The sequence below is a fragment of the Oryctolagus cuniculus genome, chromosome 7, assembly GCF_051225735.1.
Source record: "Oryctolagus cuniculus isolate XC-2025 breed Fujian yellow rabbit chromosome 7, ASM5122573v1, whole genome shotgun sequence".
Taxonomy (NCBI): Eukaryota; Metazoa; Chordata; class Mammalia; order Lagomorpha; family Leporidae; genus Oryctolagus; species Oryctolagus cuniculus.
In genome coordinates, this window is record NC_142873.1 from 32,877,756 (window position 1) to 32,898,701 (window position 20,946).

A 20,946-nucleotide genomic window follows, 5' to 3' on the forward strand; every position below is an offset into this window, starting at 1 on the left:
AATAATTAAATCAGTAAAATTATATTATAAAGATATTTAATCCAAATGTCCTGAACAAAAATACTCAGTTTTTTCTTTATATCCCTGGAATTGTTATAAACATCAATCATGTACTTAACCACAAAGAATGTCTTATTTTAAAAAACTTAACACAACTTACTTGCAACATACTTTTCAATCAAAATCCAACAAAAGAATAAATGATTAATGAAGAGATCATCAAAAAAAATTTTGGAAACTAAAATACTTTAATGGCTAATCCTTGGATAAACAGAAAATCTAAAAAGAAATACAAAACAAGAGATAACATAATATTTTATCTACTTTATATCAAAACCTGCAGACAGAAAAAGCTGTTCTCAGAGAAAACAGAATGTATGAACTCAATGTATCAATATATTTTTGAATATCAAACTTAAAGTCAATTAGCACCCTAAGATATTTTTAATGAACAAGAAAATATATTAGGAAGAACAAATAAGGGTAAATGCTGAAGTTAAAGTAGAAAGTAAAGGGCTGAGTGCCTTGGCGTAGTGGGTAAAGCTGCCCCTGGGACGCTGGGACATAAGGGCGCTGATTTAAGCACTGATTGCTCCACTTCTGATCCAACTCCCTGCAAATGGCCTGGGAAAAGCAGTGGAGGATGGACCAAGTCTTTGGTCCCTGAAGTTCCTGGCTAGTGGCTTTGGCCTGGTCCAGCTCTGGCCGATGTGGTCATCTGGGGAGTGAGTCAGCAGATGGAAGAGTTCTCTCTCTCTCTCTCTCTTTCTCTCTCTCTGTAGCTCTGACTTTCAAATAAAATAAGTAAATACTTTAAAATAGCAATAAAATAAAATTTACAAAAATGACAATAATTAGGCTTGTCTACTCTTATTATTATAACACCATCTTGGAAATTTGAACTAAAGCAAAATAAGAGTGAAGTTTAATAACTGACATAGACATTAGAAAAGAAGAGATAGCACTATGTCTTTTTGCTAATAATGTGTCTGTAAATCTGGAAGAAGTAGAAGAAAAGCTTGTGAAATTAAAATTATGGAAAGAATAAAATTTGGTAAAGTGGCAGGATACAAGATAAATATGCAAACCAAACAGACTCTTGACTTCATGTCTTTCAAGTGTTTGTTATCTTAAAAACAAGTTCTTCTCTGTCTGTCTCAGTTTGTATCCTCCTGGAAGCAGAAGCCAAAGAGATTTAAGGAAAAAGCAATCAGAAAAGCAAGAGCAATGTAACAAAAATGTAAATATAGTGAGTGACATCATTGTACTTTTGTCATATTTAGTCAAATCAAGTAGAGAAAAAAGCAAAAACAATAATAAAATTACTAGAAATTATACATATTTAATTATCCATAGTTAAACAGATAATATAAGCATAAAAGTAATAAATCATTATTCTGGCAATAAATATTTGAAAAATAAATATGTAAAACATTTTATTTACAATAGAAACAAAACTTGCAAAATTCTTAAGAGCAGGTATCAAAACAAAAGCACAAGACTGATGTGGAAAAAATATAAAGTTTTAATGGTAAAATACAAATGAAGGATGTAAAATGATACAATACAAATATATAGACATACCATAATCCAGCCTTAGGATGTAATACGAAAGAAGTCTGTTTTTCCGATGTCACAAATTCTTTTCCAACTAGATCTACTCTTCTAGTAGGCAGCCCTTTCTCAAAACTCCCTGTAAGCCTGGCTGGGATTCCTCAGTGCTGCCTTGTAGACTGGAACTCTTCTAACACAAGCTTCTTTCTCCCTCCTCTCCCCTCACAGACATCATTCCAGCACTGCAGCCTGAAACCTAGTCCTACCTAGTGCTTCTCCTTCTGCCACGTTTCTTTCATTGGCACTGCCCCAAACACATCCCTAACACTTCCAATTTCACATTGGTTTTTTGCTTCCAGGAGACCCAGACTGACACAGATGGTAATAGAAGAACTTGTCTTGAACCTAACAAGCATTCAAGCAGATTCATGAAAGAAGCGAAGCCAGGAATCCAGCGAGTGGAAGACAGCCCCAGAGAGAGGGAATGGCAAGTGCAAGGGCTGTCAGGCAGAAGCACACTTGGCATGTGGGACAGGTCAAAGGCGCAAATTCTTCACTCCCTCTCTCTGCCAAGGGACTTGGCAGTACTACCAGTAAAATAGTTTATATACCTTTGCCCACTGTCTTTGAGCTTAGGAAGTATGGATTGTTAGGACACAGCGGAGGTTTTAAATGTGCCTAGGCCACTTGTGTTTCTGTGACTCACCATGAAAGGAAAAGGCATGGATAGTCATTAATCTGGGAGTAACAAATACAAATGCAGAAAACCTAAACCAAACTGAACTTTGAAGTCCAGCAAATTTCCTAAGTGAGCTACCAAATATCAATGATAAAACCAAGGATCTGTGTCACTTAAGCTACAACCTGTCCCTTCCTTCTTCTTGTTCCCCGCTTATTGTGATAAAAGAAGTTCCAACCCAGACAAGTATAGCCAAGAAGATAGAATTCCCTCTCCCCCAGGCTCACAGTGAAGGCCAACAGGTCTCCACGGGAGAAGCAAGCTGTCAATATTCCTCACCACGACTTGATCCCCTTGCTCCATGTCACAGAGGTTAAACTTTGTGCAGATATAACCAAGAGATCAAGGACAATGGTCAAATGATACATTTAACTGTGGACATAGCCAAGGATGTGCACTCGGAGGAGCTACATGATAGGCTTCACACTGTAGAAGAAATGGACTTTCCTAAGCAGGCCAACCATATTACCAAACAAAAAAAGCAAACCATAACAATAAGCCCTAGGAGGAGTCAGTATCCAGAGTTGCCATAATGCATTATTCATATTGTCCAATTGTTAAAAAAATTGAGTAGGAGATGTAAAATTTTTAAAAATCAGGAAAATGTGACCCAGAGAAAGGGAAAGCAGGTAAAAAAATAAAAATTCCTGCAATAGGACTCAAATACAGAATATAACAGACAAACTGAACAGCAATAATCGTCATCTCTAAGTATCTGTGGGGCTTGCTTCCAGGACCCTCTGCCAATACCAGAATCTGTAGGTGTGCAAGTCTCTTATATAAAATGGAGGTAGTATTTGCCTATGATCTATGTACACCCTCCTGTATACTTTAAATAAGCTCTAGACTACTTATAATAATTCATACAAGGTAAGTGTTAAAGAACTGTTACACTGTATTCTTTAGGGAATAATGACAAAAAAGTCTGTACATGTTCAGTACAGAAACAATTTTTTCCCAAAATGTTCAGTTCAAAGTTGGTTGAATTCATGAATAGGGAACTCATGTATACAGACAGCCAACTGTATATATAAAGAAAATACATTTAAGGAAGTAACAGAAGATAATTATGGCAATGTCTCATCAATCAAGAATATCAATAAGGAAATAGAAATTATTTGAAAAGAATTAAGTATATATAAAGGACTCTTAAAATTCATCAATAACAAAACTAAGCCGGCACCGCGGCTCAATAGGCTAATCCTCCGCCTTGCAATGCCGGCACACCGGGTTCTAGTCCCGGTCGGGGCGACAGATTCTGTCCCGGTTGCCCCTCTTCCAGGCCAGCTCTCTGCTGTGGCCAGGGAGTGCAGTGGAGGATGGCCCAAGTGCTTGGGCCCTGCACCTGCATGGGAGACCAGGATAAGCACCTGGCTCCTGCCATCAGATCAGCGCAGTGCACCAGCCGCAGCGCCCCGGCTGCGGCGGCCATTGGAGGGTGAACCAACGGCAAAGGAAGACCTTTCTCTCTGTCTCTCTCTCTCTCTCACTGTCCACTCTGCCTGTCAAAAAATAAAAAAAAAATTCTTCAATAACAAAACTAATAACCCAATTTAACAATGGATTAAAAAATGTGAACAGACATTTTACCAAAGAAGACATATAGATGGCAAATAAATATAAGAAAAGATGATCAACATTTTACATCATTAAGAATTAGAGGGGCCAGTGCTGTGGTGCAGCGGGTTAATGCCCTGGCCTGAAGCACCGGCATCCTATATGGAAGCCAGTTCTACCCCCAGCTGCTCCTCTTCCAATCTAGCTCTGTGCTATGACCTGGGAAAGCAGTAGAAGATGGCCCAAGTCCTTGGACCCCTGCACCCACGTGGGAGACCCAGAAGAAGTTCCTGGCTCCTGGTTTCAGAGCAGTGCAGCTCTGGCCATTGCAGCCATCCAGGGAGTGAACCAGCGGATGGAAGACCTCTCTCTGTGTTCTCTGTCTCTACCTCTCTCTGTAACTCCGTCTTTAAAAAAAAAAAAAAGAATTAGAGATTTCAGGATGGCAGAAGGGCAGGAACTTACTGCTTTAGCCAAGGGGAAGATAGTTAAAAAAAAAATGGAGAAAGTGCAACCTCAGGGAAGAGTTAGTGAGAAAACCACAGATGAAACTCCACGCAAATTAGAGGGACACTGTGGATTTACATGGAGGGTGTGGACGTGCACAACTCAGGACTCAGCGCCAAGAGCCTCAACACCAGCTTTGGAAAGTGAGGTGAGATTAGACTGCAGCAGTCCAAGCCACTGGTGATAAAGCTGCAGGAAGAGCCTGGCATGAGTCCAGCTTGGGACCCAGTGGGGGACAGTGTACTTTCCAACCTAGAGGAAAACAAAAAGGAGGGGCACATTTCTCTCTCCTCAACTGCCTGAAACTGGCATCCTGTAACTAGCTGAGAGAGGGCAAGCACTGTCTTAGACATACATAACAGCTACTCCAGCCTGTGTCGGCATGCCCAGCAACATGCAGAGAGGAGACGCCTGAGTCTGGCTGGGAGGACTGGAAGGGGACTGGGTGCTCATGACTGCGGTAGTCTTTTGTGCTGGATGGACTGTGAAAACACTGTAGCTGCATGGGAGAGCACAAGGTGTGCCTGGGTCTCTGGGCAGTCACTGTGGGCAGCTCCACAAACTCAGGGCTCCTTGATTGCCAGGTGAGAGTCATTGCTACAGGTTCCATGTTCTCACTGAGGACTGCATGGATCCTTTATGTGGTTTTTATGGCAGCAGGGATATACACTGTACCCACTGGGGCTAGCAACCAGACAGTGGTCTCCTTGTAGGAGAGGAAGTCAGCATGAGACTATGCCAACAGAGTTGATCCAACCTTCTCTTCTGATTAAAATAAAAAAGAAAGAGGAGATTTACCATGCCCAACTTGGATGTCATGGTGGACATTCTCCTCACCCTGGAGCACTGAACAGAGCTCCCTGTCCACACCCAGCACACACCTCTGGGTATTCACTGAAAGAGTAGACTCTCCACTAAACCACAGAGGGATAGTCCAAAGATAAAAGCCAGAACAGGAAAAGAAAAAAAAAAAAACAACAAGTATCTCCAAAAATGCCTAAAAATAAATGCAGAAATTCAAGAAACAAGAATAAGGAAGACAACATGACGCCCCCAAAAGAATACAACAGCACTTCACTACTAGAATGTGAAGATGAAAGATTGAAGAAATGGCCGGTGCCGTGGCTTAATAAGCTAATCCTCCACCTGCGGTGCCGGCACCCGGGTTCTAGTCCTGGTCGGGGCAACAGATTCTGTCCCAGTTGCCCCTCTTCCAGTCTAGCTCTCTGCTGTGGCCCGGGAGAGCAGTGGAGGATGACCCAAGTGCTTGGGCCCTGCACCCATATGGGAGACCAGGAGAAGCACCTGGCTCCTGGCTTCAGATCAGTGCCCGGCTGCAGCACGCCGGCCGCGGCGGCTTTTGGAGGGTGAACCAACGGCAAAGGAAGATCTTTCTCTCTGTCTCTCTCTCTCACTGTTCACTCTGCCTGTCAAAAACAAAAAAAAAGATTGAAGAAATGCCAGAAATGAAATTTAAAAAAAAAAATTGGTCATAGGATTACTCAGAATTAATCAGAAGCAAATCAATGAATTAAAGAAATCCATACATGACATGAATCAAAAATTTTCCATGAAATTGAGATTTTTAAGATAAACCAGAATGAAATATTGGGAATGAAGAATTTAATATATCAAATAAGAAATGTGATGGGAAGCCTTAAAAACAGACTTGGTGAGGCAGAAGAAAGAACATCCAAGTTAGAAGACCAATCTCTGGAAATTTTACAAAAAAAAAAATCAAAAGAAAGAAGTAGAAATTAGACAACTTAAAAACAGTGTTGGAGATTTATGGACTACTATCAAATGACCCAATGTATTGGCTTTAGGAACTCCTGTAGGCATGGAGGCAGAGAATGGATTAGAAGGCATTTTTGGTGAAATAATTACAGAAAACTTCACTAACTTGCAGAAAGAAAGAGATGCCCAAGTACAGGAAGCATACAAAATTCTTAACAGACATGACCAGAAAAGATCTTCACCATAACACATTGTAGTCAAACTCTCTACAGTAGAGCATAAAGAAAAGATTCTAAAATGTGCATGAGAAAAATGAAAGATTACTTTCAGAGGATCTCCAATTAGACTCACAGCTGATTTCTCATCAGAAACCCTAAAGGCTAGGAGTGAAAGGTGAGATATGCTCCAAGTCTTAAGAGAAAAAAACTGTCAACCCAGAATACCATACCCTGTAAAGCTCTCATTTATGAATGAGGGTGAAATAAAGATCTTTCATAACAAACAGAAACTGAAAAAAATTTTACCATTCATCCAGCCTTACAAAAGATGTTTAAGATAGTGCTACACACACAAATATGGTCATTACTATGAAAGAAGGTGAAGGTAGAAAATCTCGCAGTAAAAGTACAAAGGAAATCAAAAGTAAACAATAAGAATATTTATGGGAAAATGGCAGGGCCAACTCATGACTTATCAATAGTCACCTTCAATGTAAATGGCCTCAACTCTTCAGTTTAAAGATACAGACTGGCTGAATGGATTAAAAACAAGACCCATCCATTTGCTGCCTACAAGAAACATTTCACCAACAAAGACACATGCAGACTGAAAGTGTAAAGATGGAAAAAGATATTACATGCTAACAGAAACCAGAGAAGAGCTGGGTAGCCTTCGTAATATCAGACAAAATAGACTTTAACACCAAAACTGTTAAAAGAGACAAAGAAGGGTGCCATGTAATGATTAAAGGATCAATTCAACAGGAATATGTGACTACTATAAATGCATATGCACCTAATTACAGGACACCTGGCTTTTTAAAAGAAATGAATGGATCTAAAGGGAGACATAGACTCAATAAAATAGTAATGGGGGACTTCAGTGCCCCACTTTCAGCAATAGAGAGATCAACCAGACAGAAAATCAGCAAGGAAACAGAGTTAATAAAAACTATAGACCAAATGGACCTAACGATTATCTACAGAATGTTTAATCCCACAATTGCAGAATACATATTCTTCTCACCACTGCATGGAACTTTTCTAGGATAGACCACATTCTAGGCCATAAAGCAAGTCTCAGCAAATTCAAAAAAAAAATCAAAATCATACCATCTATCTTCTCTGGTCACAATAGAGTGAAGCTGGAAATCAACAACTCAAGAATCTCTAGAAGATATGCAAACACATGGAAACTGAATAACATACCCCTGAATGAACAGTGGGTCATTGAAGAAATCAAAAAATTTCTGGAAGCAAATAAAGATGACACTACAACATAACAAAACTTCTGGGATACAGAAAAAGCAGTGTTAAGAGGTAAGTTTATAACAATTGGTGCCTACATCAAGAAATTGAAAAAGCACCAAATAAATGAGCTATAAACACATTTCAAGGACCTAGAAAAACAACAGTAAACCAAACCCAACATTATAGGAGAAAATAAATAACTAAAATTAGAGAATAAATAAACAAAATTGAAACCAAAAACAATACAAAAGTTAGAAAAATGAAGAGCTGTTTTTTTGAAAAAATGAACAAAATTGACACACCATTGGCAGAACTAACTAAAAAGAGAGAGAGAGAGAGAGAGAAGACCCAAATCAATAAAATTAGAGATGGAAAAGGAAATGTAACAACAGACACAACAGAAATAAAAAGAATCATCAGAAATTGCTACAAAGAGCTGTATACCAACAAATTGGGAAACTGGTAAGAAATGAGAGATTCCTGGACACATACAACCTACCTAAATTAAGCCATGAAGAAATAGGAAACCTAAACAGACCAATAACCAAGATGGAAATCGAATCAGTAATAAAGACCCTCCCAACAAAGAAAAGCCCAGGATTGGATGGCTTCACTGTTGAATTTTACCAGACATTTAAAGAAATGCAAATTAAAACAATGAGGTTTCACCTCACCCCCATTAGAATGGCTTTCATACAGAAATCAACAAACAACAAATGTGGGTGAGGATGTTTGAGAGAAGGTATCCTAATCCACTGTTGGTGGAAATGTAAACTGGTGCAGCCACTGTTTAAGACAGTATGGCTGAGATACTCTGAGATACCTCAGAAATCTGATTATAGACCTTCCATATAACCCAGCCATCCCACCCCTCGGAATTTACCCAAGGTAAGTGAAAGCAGCATATGAAAGAGTCATCTGTACTCCTATGTTTATTGCAGTTCAATTCACAAGAGCTAAGATATGGAATTAACCCAAATGTGCATCAACTGAGAACTGGATTTAAAAATGGGATATGTACACTAAGGAATACTACACAGCAATAAAAAATGAAATTATGTCATTTGTAACAAAATGGATGAAACTGGAAACCACTATACTTAATGAAATAAGCCAGTCCCTAAAGGACAAATACCATATGTTCTCCTTGATCTGTGCTAACTAATAGAGTATCTAAAAGGTAAACATTAGAAGTGAAATTGACACTTTGAGATGCCATACTATTTGTTGAACTCCTTATTTAGTATGGAGTTAATTGTATGTGTACAAAGTTAATTGAAAATAGATCTTAGTTAAATAAATAAGAATGGGAATAGGAGAGGGAGGAAGAAGGGTGGGAGTGCAGGTGGGAGGGTGGGTATGGTGGGAAGAATCACTATGTACCTAAAGTTGTATTTGTGAAATATGTGAAGTTTGTATACCATAAAGAAAAGGTTTCTGAGTTTAAAAAAAAAAAAAAGAAAGAATTATAAACTTATGGGAAGCCATAAAGAAAAAGTAAAAAAAAAATTTAAAACAATAAGGTCGGTATTTGGTGCAGCAATTAAGATGTCCCTAAGGACACACACATTTCAGGTCACAGTTCTTGGGTTCAAATCCTGGCTCTGCTTTCTGCTTCCACTTTTAGCTTCCTGCTAATGTGCAAACTGGGAGGCAGCGTATGACGGCTCAAGTACTTGTGTCTCTGCCATCTATATGGGAAAACTGGATGGAGTTCCAGACTCCTGGCTGTTTTGAGCTCCTGGGGAATGAAACAGCAAATGAAAGCTATAACTCTTGGAACCAGCATTGTGGTTCATAAGGTTAAGCCACTTCCTGCAAGGCCAGCATCCCCCACGGGCACCAGTTCAAGTCCTGGCTGCTCCACTTCCAGTTCCGCTCCCTGCTAATACGCCTGGGAAAGCAGTAGAAGATGGACCCCTTCCATCCATGTGAGAGACCCTGAAGAGTTGAAGCCTGGCCTGGCCCCTGTTGCAGCCTTTCAGATAGTGAACCAGGGGATGGAAGATCTCTCTCTCTTTTTGTCTCACTGCAACTCTGCATTTCAAATAAATAAATATATATCTATTTATTTAAAAAGTTATCTTTCTTTCTCTTTCTCTCTCTCTGTCTTTTTCTGCCTGTGCCTTTCAAATAAAAATATTAATAACATTGAAATCATAAAAGAATTATCTATTTTTTAAAAAAAATCTATGAGATGACATTATATACCTATTAAAATGGCTAAACTCAAAAATACCAATCATGTGAAATGTTGGTGAGGTGCAGATCAATAGGAATGCACATTCCTTGCTGTTGGGAATACAAGATGGTAAGCCACAGTGGAAGATAATTTGGTAGTTTTTTATAAAACTAAGCATGCACTTCCATACAGCCTAGCAATTATGCTTCTTGATATTTAACAAAACGAATAGAAAAATATGGCCACACAAAAACCTCCCAAGGAGTTTTATATTAGGTTTAATATAATATAATTGATACAATATATAAATTTAAATGCATAACAGTAAGCAAAAGAACCCAAACTGGAAAGACCACATACCATCAGATTCCAAACACGATCATCAGTAAAAGAAAAAATTAGCAACCAGTAAAAGGATCAATGGTTGTCATGCGTTGGGGGAAGGGAGAATGAACAAGCAAAGCACAGAAGATCTTTTGGGCCATACAATTTTCCTAAGGGCTGGCCCAGTGGCGTAACCAGTAAAATTGCTGCCTGAAGCGCTGGCATCCTATATGTGTACTGGTTCGAGTCCCAGCTGCTCCACTTCCAATCCAGCTCCCTGCTCATGCACCTGGAAAGGCAGCAGAGGATGCCTCAAGTACTTGGGCCGCTGCACCCATTTGAGAGAGCCAGACAAAGCTCCTGGATCCTGGCTTTGGACGGGCCCAGCTCTGGCTGTTGTGGCCATTTGGGGGGGTGAACAGCGGACATAAGATATGCCTCTCTATTTCTCTCTCTCTTTCTGTGTGTGTGTGTGTGTGTGTGTGTGTGTGTGGTGTGTCGGCTTCTCTCTCTGTAACTCTGCCTTTCAAATTAAAAAATAAAACCTTTTCCATATAACTATAGTGGTAGGTACATTATCATACCAACACCCACAGAATGTAAACCACAGACTTTGGGTGATAATAATGTGCCAATGTAATCTCACTGATTATTAACACATGTACCACTCTGTTGCACAACAGTGATAGCACAAGAGGCTATGCACATGTGGCTGGGAGATACATTGCAACTCTGCATGTTTTAAAGAAATTTGCTGTGAATCTAAAACATCCCATTAAAAGGTCTATTTTTTAAAAGGACCAATTGGAAATTGGTTTTTTTAAAGTGCAACAAGTGACATTTAAAATTTACTAAAGGTTTTAATCATTGAATTAAAATGGCTAAAAAAAAAGGCAAACAAGTATAGAGCAAAAAAAAAAAAGAATAAAGAAAAATTAATAGAACCTTGGAGAAGTGCAGAGCATTACTGAGAACACCAATATATATGCCATGAATGTATGAACAGGAAAAGAAAGAAATGAACAAAAATATATCCAAAGAAATAATGACTGAAAGCTTCCTAAATTTAATAAGCAAACATTACTCTGCAAATCTAGGAAGTTCAACCAACTCTAAGAAGGACAGACACAGAGAGATTCCCCACTCAGACACATCACAGTTAAAATGCTGAAAGAAAAAACTCTTAGAGACATCAAGAGAAAAATGACTCATCACATACGAGAGAATTCCAAGAAAATGAAGAGTGGATTTTTCATCCATAACAATGGAGACCAGAAGGCAATCAGGAGATGTATTCAAAGTCCTCAAGGAAAAAAACCACCGACCAAGAATTTTATGTCCAGTAAAATAAACTTTCACAAATGAAAGTGAAATAGAAACACCCCCAGATAACAAAAATTGAGAGCAGTCATTACTCACAGACCTACCTTACAAGACTTAATACTAAAAGAAATATTTCAAGCTGATAGCAGGGGGTCCCAGACAGTAATCTGAATCCACACGTTAAAAGAAAGAGTATTGCTAAATAAAGTGGTATAATGATAAAAGAATGAGGGAATGCATATTTCTTCTCCATTTTCTTTTAAGAGATTATTTTTAAAGATTTTTTGTTTGAAAGGCAGAGTTAGAGAGAGACAGAGACAGAGAGATAGAGACAGAGATCTTCTATCTGCTGGTTCACTCTCCAGATGGCCTCAAAAGCCAGAGCTAGGCCAATCCACAACTTCTTCTGGGTCTTCTATGTATGTGCAGGGTTCCAAGTAACTAGTCCATCTTCAGCTGCTTTCCCAGGCACGTTAACAGGGAGCTGGACTGGAAGTGGAGCAGCCAGGACCTGATCCAGCACCCATATGGGATGCCAGCAACACAGGTAGCAGCTTAACCATTATGCCACAATGCTGGCCCCTCTTTTAATAAATTTTAAAAGCAATTGCATAAGATAATATGCATACAATTGTATTCTCATGCCTAAAACATTTAGAAATCTAATATATTTAAAATAATGGAACAAAGAGTTGGGAACAAAGTTATACTGGAATAGGGATAGATGATATCTTACATCACAGGCACAAATGAAGAAAGAGTAAATAAGAAAGCTAACATAAGAAACTCAGTAAGTATATTTTTTTCTGTTCTTGGCTTCTTTAAAAAACATAAAAATTATACAAAATGATGGCTACAACAATGTGTCTTAGAGTTTGTAATATATTTAAATATATTTAACAATAATAGCACCAAAGGGAGAAGACATAGAGCTCTATAGCAGCAGTATTTTTATATCTCACTGGAATTATGTTGTATAAATCACAAGTAAAGCATGATAAATTAACAGGTATGTGGCAATCCCTAGAGCTACTGCAAAAACTAAAGCTAAAAATAAAGGGAAAAAGTCACAAAAGTAATTTAAATGTTGCACTAGAAAGTATTCTCATAGCGTAAAAGAAAGCAGTGAAAAGGAAATAGAAAAAGAATAGAGGCACAGAGAGATGAAAACAAAAAGTTAAATTGCAAATGTGAATATGACTATATTAATAATTGATTAAACATGACAGGTTAAGTAATCCAGTCAAAACTCAGAAGTTGTAAGGCTGCACTAAGAAACATTATCCAACTGCACAATTTCTCTAAGAGACACACTTCAGACTCAAAGATGTGAATGGGTTGCAAGCAAATGATTAGAAAACAACCATGAGAAAGCTGGAAGGGCTATACTAATATCAGGCAAACCAGTCTCTAAAACAAAAATGTCACTAGAGAAAAAGAGACAAATTCCATCATGATGACAAGATCAATGTAACAAGAAGATATGGCTGTTACAAACATACATACCAGAGGCCAGTGCTGTGGCACAGGAGGTTAATCCTCCGCCTTCGGCACCAGCATTCCATACTGGCACTGGTTCTAGTCCCAGCTGCTCCTCTTCCAATCCAGCTCTCTGTTACAGCCTGGGAAAGCAGTAGAAGATGGCCAAGTCTTTGGACCCCTACACCCGCATGGGAGAACTGGAACAAGCTCCTGGCTCCTGGCTTAGGATCAGCCCAGCTCCGGCTGTTATGGCTATTTGGGGAGTGAACCAGTGGATGGAAGACCTTTCTTTGCCTCTCCCTCTCAATGTCTGTAACTTTACCTGCCAAATAAATAAAATAAAATCTTAAAAAAACATACATACCAACGAGCCCAAAATACACAATGCAAAAATAAGTGGAACTGTGGCCAGTGTTGTGGTGCTTCTTGCGCGGCCTGTATCCTGCATAATGTGCCCTTGTGAGTCCCAGCTGCTCCACTTCCAATCCAAGCTTCCTGCTAATGCACTTGGGAAGGTGGCAGATGATGGTCCACGTTTGGACCCCTGTCTCCCATGTGAAAGATAAGGATGGGATTCCTGGTTGCTGGCTTAGAACAGGCCCAGACCTGGCTGTTGTGGCCATTAGAGGAGTGAACCAGCAGATAGATAGATAGATAGATAGATATCTCTCCCTCTCTTTCTCATTCTTTCTCTCTGTGTTGCTCTACTTTTTAAATAAATAAATAAATCTTTACCCGCAACCCCACCCCCCAAATAACTTAAGGAAATTAAAACAAGTCACCAATAATAGTTGGATATTCTAATTCCCCACTTTCAACCATGGATAGAAAAATGAGGAAAAACATAAGCAAGGATATAGAAGACTAAAACAACACTCTAAATCAGCCTGCGGAACCCTCCACCCAACAACAGCACAATTCACATTCTTCTCATGCACACATGGAACATTCTCTAGAGTAGACCACATGTTTGGCCATAAAACAAGCTCAATAAATCAAAAGAGATTGAAACCATACAAGTATTTTTCTCTAACCACAATGGAATAAAATTAGAAATCAGAAACAAAAAATTGGATAAATTCACTAGCGTGTGGAAATTACACAACATATGCTTTAAAAAAAAATAGGCCAAAGAAGATATCAAAAAGGATATCAGAAAATTCTTTGAGGAAAATAAAAGAAAATACAACAAAGCAAAATGTATTTTAGATACAATGAAATCAGTGCTCAGAAGGAGATATATAGCTGTAAACACTTACCTTGAGAGAGAGAGAAAAGATTGATCTCAAATCAACAACCTAAGCTTCTACTTTAAGACACTGGAAAAAGAAGAACAAACTAAATTCAAACAAACAAAGGGAATGAAATAATAAAGATCATCCCAAAACCTAATGAAATAGAAATTAGAAAAACATTGAAAAATTTAGCTATCTTGACCAAGAAAAGATAGAAGACTCAAATCACTAAAATCAGAAGTGAAAAAGAAGAGTTATAAGAGAGCACTATAGGCCGGTGCCATGGCTCACTAGGCTAATCCTCTGCCTGCAGCGCCAGCACACCGGGTTCTAGTCCCGGTCGGGGCACCAGATTCTGTCCCAGTTGCTCCTCTTCCAGGCCAGCTCTCTGCTGTGGCCCAGGAAGGCAGTGGAGGATGGCCCAAGTGCTTGGGCCCTGCACCCGCATGAGAGACCAGGAGGAAGCACCTGGCTCCTTTCTCTCTGTCTCTCTCTCTCTAACTCTGCCTATCAAAACAAAACAAAACAAAACAAAACAAAAACAAAACCAAAAAAAACACCACTATAAGCAATATGTGGCAACAAAGTGGATAAATTAGAGAAAATGGCTGAATTTCGAGAAAAACACAGCTACTGAAATGCACTCAAGAAGAAATGGGGGCCGGCGCCGCAGCTCACTATGCTAATCCTCCGCCTTGAGGAACCGGCACACCAGGTTGGGGCGCCGGATTCTGTCCCAGTTGCTCCTCTTCCAGGCCAGCTCTCTGCTGTGGTCAGGGAGTGCAGTGGAGGATGGCCCAAGTGCTTGGGCCCTGCACCCCATGGGAGACCAGGATATGTACCTGGCTCCTGCCATCGGATCAGCGCTGTGCGCCGGCTGCAGTGTGCTGGCCGTGGCAGCCATTGGAGGGTGAACCAGCAGCGAAAGGAAGACCTTTCTCTCTGTCTCTCTCTCTCACTGTCCACTCTGCCTGTCAAAGAAGAAGAAGAAGAAGAAGAAGAAGAAGAAGAAGAAGCAGCAGCAGAAGCAGAAGAAATGGAAAACCCTGAGTAGATAACTTCCTACAAAGAAAAGCCCAAGTTCAGATGTTTTCAAGAATAAATTCTACCAATAACTTAAAAGAAAAACAGACAGCAATTTTTCTAAACACTCCCAATTAATCAAAGAAAAGGGAACTTTTCTTAACGTTTTCTGTGAGTCAGTATTACCCTGATATTTAAAACAGACAAAAACATCAGAAAAACACTACCAACCAATATAATTTATAAATATAGGTGCAAAATTCCTCAAAACAATATACCAAATAACAAAATCCAGCAATATAAAAAGGGATTAGCTATAAATACCACGGCAACTTTGGATCTATTCCAGAAATGAAAGCTAACCAAAAATTAAACAATATAATAAACTATATCAATAGAATAAAGGATAACAGCCATTTGATCACTTAAGTAGAATCAGAAAACCCATTTTTAAATATCCAACACCCTTCTACAATTTAATAAATCCCCATAACTACCAATAAAGATAATTTCCTCCACTTGATAAAGGACTTCTATCAAAACATGTCTCTAACATCATACTTCATGATGAAAAACTGAAAATTTTCCCCCAAGATCAGGAACAAGACAAAGATTCCATTATCATCACTTCTATTCAACAGTGTGCTGGAAATTATAGCCAGGGAAGTTAGAAAAGAAAAGCAAATAAGGAATAAATAAAGCTATCTCTAGTCATGATATAATATGAAGGGTCTCCAGTTCATGAAAAACATGTAACTCCTAGCTCTTGTCCTGATGGTTGATGTACAATGTAATACTTTATCCATTTTAGTATTTTTTTGTTCTAGTACCATTGGTTGAACTCTGTAATTAACACACAATTATTCTTAGGTGTTTAAATTTAACTGAAAAGTGATCCCTGTTAGGAATTTGGAAAACATTATGCTGAGTGAAATAAGCCAATCCCAAAGGGACAAATACCACATGTTCTCCCTGATAGGTGACAACTAACTGAGCGCCAAAAAGGAAACCTGTTAAAGTGAAATGAACACTATGAGAAACAGTGACTTGATCAGCCCTTGCCCTGACTGTTGATGAACAACTTAATAAGTTATCCCTTTTAGTATTTTTTGTTTGTTTGTTCTACTTAATACTTTTGGTTGCATACTGTAATCAATACACAGTTATTCTCAAGTGTTGAAACTTAACTGAAAAGTGATCACTGTTAAATATAAGAGTGGGAATAAGAGAGGGAAGAGATGTGCAATTCGGGACATGCTCAAGCTGACTTACCTCAAACGGTAGAGTTAGACATACCAGGGGATTCCAATTCAATCCCATCAAGGTGGCATGTACCAATGCCATCTCACTAGTCCCAGTGATCAATTTCTGTTCACAATTGATCATAATGATAGGACTAAGAACCAAAGGATCACATAAACAAGAATAGTGTCTGCAAATACTAGCTGATAGTATCAAAAAGGGAGAGAATGATCCAACATGGGAAGTGAGATACACAGCAGACCCATAGAATGGCAGATGTCCTAAACAGCACTCTGGCCTCAGAATCAGCCCTTAAGGCATGCGGATCCAGCTGAAAAGCCCATGAGAGTATTTCAGGCATGGAAAGCCAAAACACTCTGGGGAAAAAAAAAAAAAAACTAAATGAAAGATCTCTGTGAGTGAGAGCCCAGTGGAAAGAACGGGTTATCAGAGAAGGAGGTACCTTTCTCTGAAGGGAGAAGAGAACTTCCACTTTGACGATGGCCTTGTCTAAATATGATCAGAGTCGGTGAACTCAGGGGGCTTCCATAGCCTTGGCAGCTCATGACAAGAGCCTAGGGTGATTACTGAGGCCATAAACAAGAGTGTCAATTTGTTAAGTCAACAACAGGAGTCACTGTGCACGTACTCCTCATGTAAGATCTCTGTCCTTAGTGTGCTGTACATTGAGATTTAATGCTATAACTAGTACTCAAACAGTATTTTTCACTTTATGTTTCTGTGTGGGAGCAAACTGTTGAAATCTTTACTTAATGTATGCTAAACTGATCTTCTGTATATAGAATCAAAAATCTTCTGTAATAGAATCAAAAATGAATCTTGATGTGAATGGAAGGGGAGAGGGAATGGGAAAGGGGAGGGTTGCGGGTGGGAGGGACGTTACGGGGGGGAAGCCATTGTAATCCATAAGCTGTACTTTGGAAATTTATATTCATTAAATAAAAGTTTAAAAAAAGAAAGAAAAACATGTAACTCCTAAATAATCCACACCAAAAACTTACCAGAGATAATTAATGAATTTAGCAAGATTTCAAGATATCAGACTGACACATAAAAATAATTTGATTATACACCAGCAATGAACAATTTAAAAAGAAATTAAGAAAGCAATTCTGTTTACAATAACATAAAAAAAAAGAATACAAAAGAAGTGTAATACTTGTACTATGAAAACTACCTAATTGTGGGATGAAATTAAAGATCTAAATAAAAAGACATTCTGTGTTCATGGACCAGAAGATTTTACATTTTCCATGGTTAGAATACTCTCTGCATTGATCCACACATTCAGTGCAAACCCTATATAAATCCTAGCTGAGGGTCAGACTTTGGGCAAGTGGTTGACTCCACTTGGAATGTGTACATCTCCTATTGAAGTTCCTGGGTTCAAATCCCAGCTCCACTCCTGATTCCAGTTTCTTACTAATGTTCATCTTGGGAGGCAGTAGGTGATGGTTTAAATATATGGGTCCCTGCCACATGGGAGACCCAGACTTGACTCCTGGTTCCTGACTTCAGTCTGGCACAGCCCTAGCTATTATGAACATTGAGAATAGAATTAGAACCAGCAGATAGGCGATTCTCTCTCTCTCTCATCTCCCTTTTTTTTTTTTTTTTTTTTTGACAGGCAGAGTGGACAGTGAGAGAGAGAGACAGAGAGGAAGGTCTTCCTTTGCCGTTGGTTCACCCTCCAATGGCTGCCGCAGGTGGCGCACAGCGGCCAGCGCATCACGCTGATCCGAAGGCAGGAGCCAGGTGCTTTTTCCTGGTCTCCCATGGGGTGCAGGGCCCAAGCACTTGGGCCATCCTCCACTGCACTCCCTGGCCACAGCAGAGAGCTGGCCTGGAAGAGGGGCAACTGGGACAGAATCCGGTGCCCCGACCGGGACTAGAATCCGGTGTGCTGGCGCCACAAGGCAGAGGATTAGCCTAGTGAGCCACGGCACCGGCCTTCATCTCCCTTTCAATTTTCAGATAAATACATAAAATTTTAAATAATTAATTAAAAGTTCTGGCTTACTTCTTTGTAAAACTTGATAAGATGATCTTAAAATCCAAATGAAATTTAATAGGACCCAGAATAACCAAAAATCCTGAGGACTCACCCTTCCCCATTTCAAAATTTGTGCTAATGCTACACTGACCAAGATATGCTTGAGCTGGTATGAAGATATACATACATACATGCATATATATATATATATATATATATATGATGTATATTATATAGAGATGGAATAGAATTCAGAATTCAGAAATAAAGCCTCAGATTTACTTTCTGCCAATTGATTTTTGACAGGGTGCCAAGAAAAGTCAATGGGAAATTAATTATTTTGTCTACCACTGGTGATGGAGCAACTGGATATCCACACGTAAAAAAATAAATTTAGATTCTTTCCTTAAACTATATACAAAACCAAACTAAAAATGGACTGTAGACTTGCTAGGGGCTGAATATTTCAGTCCCTCTGAAATTCCTCTGGTGGACCCTATTCACCAATGCAACCATATTAAGGAATCGGGCTTCAGATTGTGCTGAGGAATAGGATTGCTAGCCTTATAAAAGGGACGGAAGGAAACTTGGTTGTCCCGTACACTGTGTGAGGACACAGTAAGAAAGAACCAGCTGTGAGGAACAGGCCTCATGAGACAATGACTCTGCCGGCCCTTGATCTAGGACTTTCAGCCGTCAGAACCTTGAGTAATAAATTTATATTCTTTACAAATTATGTGGTATAAGATATTTTTGTTCCATTAGCCCAAACAGACTAAAATATGACTACATATAAAAGCTAACACTATAAAAGTCTTAGAATCTGGGAGAGAAGCGAATCTTCATGACCTCAGGTTATGCAAAGCCTGCTTAGATATGACAGCAAAAGCACGAGTGATAAGTGAATGAAATAAATAAAGCATAACAAGAATGCATCAATATTGATAATTCATACTTCAAAGGACATCATCAAAAAGTGAGAAGTCAAAAAATACTTGGAAATCAGATGTCTAATTAAGGACTTGCAACTGGAATTTATAAAGAACTTTTAAAACTCTAACAAAATGGCAAATGTCCACATTTAAATATGAGCAAGGTACACGAAAAGATGTTTAAAAAATTCCTCATAAGAGAAATGAAAATGACGAGCTCAGTGGGATACTGCTTCACACCATTAGCATGGCTATAATTGTAAAAAATAGCAGCTCATCACATATGCTGGGATTATGTGGACAACTCAGACCCTTCACACACTGCTAGTGGGAATGTAAACTGGTACAACTGCTTTTCAAAAACAGTCTAGGGGCCGGTTCTGTGGCACAGAGGGTTAACGCCCTGGCCTGAAGCACTGGCATCCCATATGGGCGCTGGTTCGAGACCCAGCTGCTCCACTTCCGATCCAGTTCTCTGCTTTGGCCTGGGAAAGCAGTAGAAGATGGCTCAAGTCCTTGGGCTCCTGCACCCGTGTGGGAGACTGGGAAGAAGCTCCTGGCTCCCGGCTTTGGATCTGTGCAGCTCCTGCTGTTGTGGCCAATTGGGGAGTGAACCAACGGATAGAAGACTTCTCTCTCTCTCTCTCTCTCTCTCTGCTTCTCCTCTCTGTGTAACTCTGACTTTCAAATAAATAAATCTTAAAAAAAAAAAAAGCAGTCTGGCGGGGGCTAGCACTGTGGTGTAGAGGGTAAAGCTGCCACCTGAGGCACCAGATTCCGTATGGATACTGGTTCCAGTCCTGGCTGCTCCACTTCAGCTCCAGCTCCCTGCTATGCCTAGGAAAGCAGCAGAAGATGGCCCAATGCTTGGGCCACGTGGGAGACCTGGAAAAAGCTCCTGGCTCCTGGCTTCAGATTGGCCCAGTTTCAGCTGTTGCAGCCATTTGAGGAGTGAACCAGTGGACAGATCTCTCTCTCTCTCTCTCTCTCCTGTCTCTCTCTCTCTCTCCATATCTCCCTTCCTGTCTGTAACTCTGTCTTTCAAAGAAATAAATAAATCTTTTTTAAAAAGGAGTCTGGTATTTCCTAAAATAATTAGACATAAAGTTAAAATATGACCCAGCAATTCTGACCCTAGGTATATGACCAAAGGAAATGAAAATGAGAGATGTGGCAACAGTGAAGACACCACTTGGGATGCCTGTATCCCATACCAGAGTGCCTGGTTCAAGTCTCAGCTCCTACATTTCCAATCCAGGTTCCTGCTGCTGAGTCCCTGGGAGACAACAGATGATTGTTCAAGCAGTTGGCTCCCTGCCACCCATGTGGAAAACCCAGATTGAGTTCTGGGATCCTGGCTTTGGTCTGGCCCGGCCCTTGTTATTGTGCTTTTGTAAAATAAATAATGACTGAGGACCTGCTTCTTCTAAAGGAACATGTAAACACCTGATCATCCAAGCATATAGAGAATGCAGAACGATACTCAAAGAACAGGCAGGTCATTAGAATTATGAAAGAAAGGGATATATTGGGTGAGTTTTCCAAGGACATACTAAAGCCCTCTACATGTCTGACATTTGAGCTTAATCTGGAGTTTTCATAGCTATTAAATAAAATTTAAGGCAT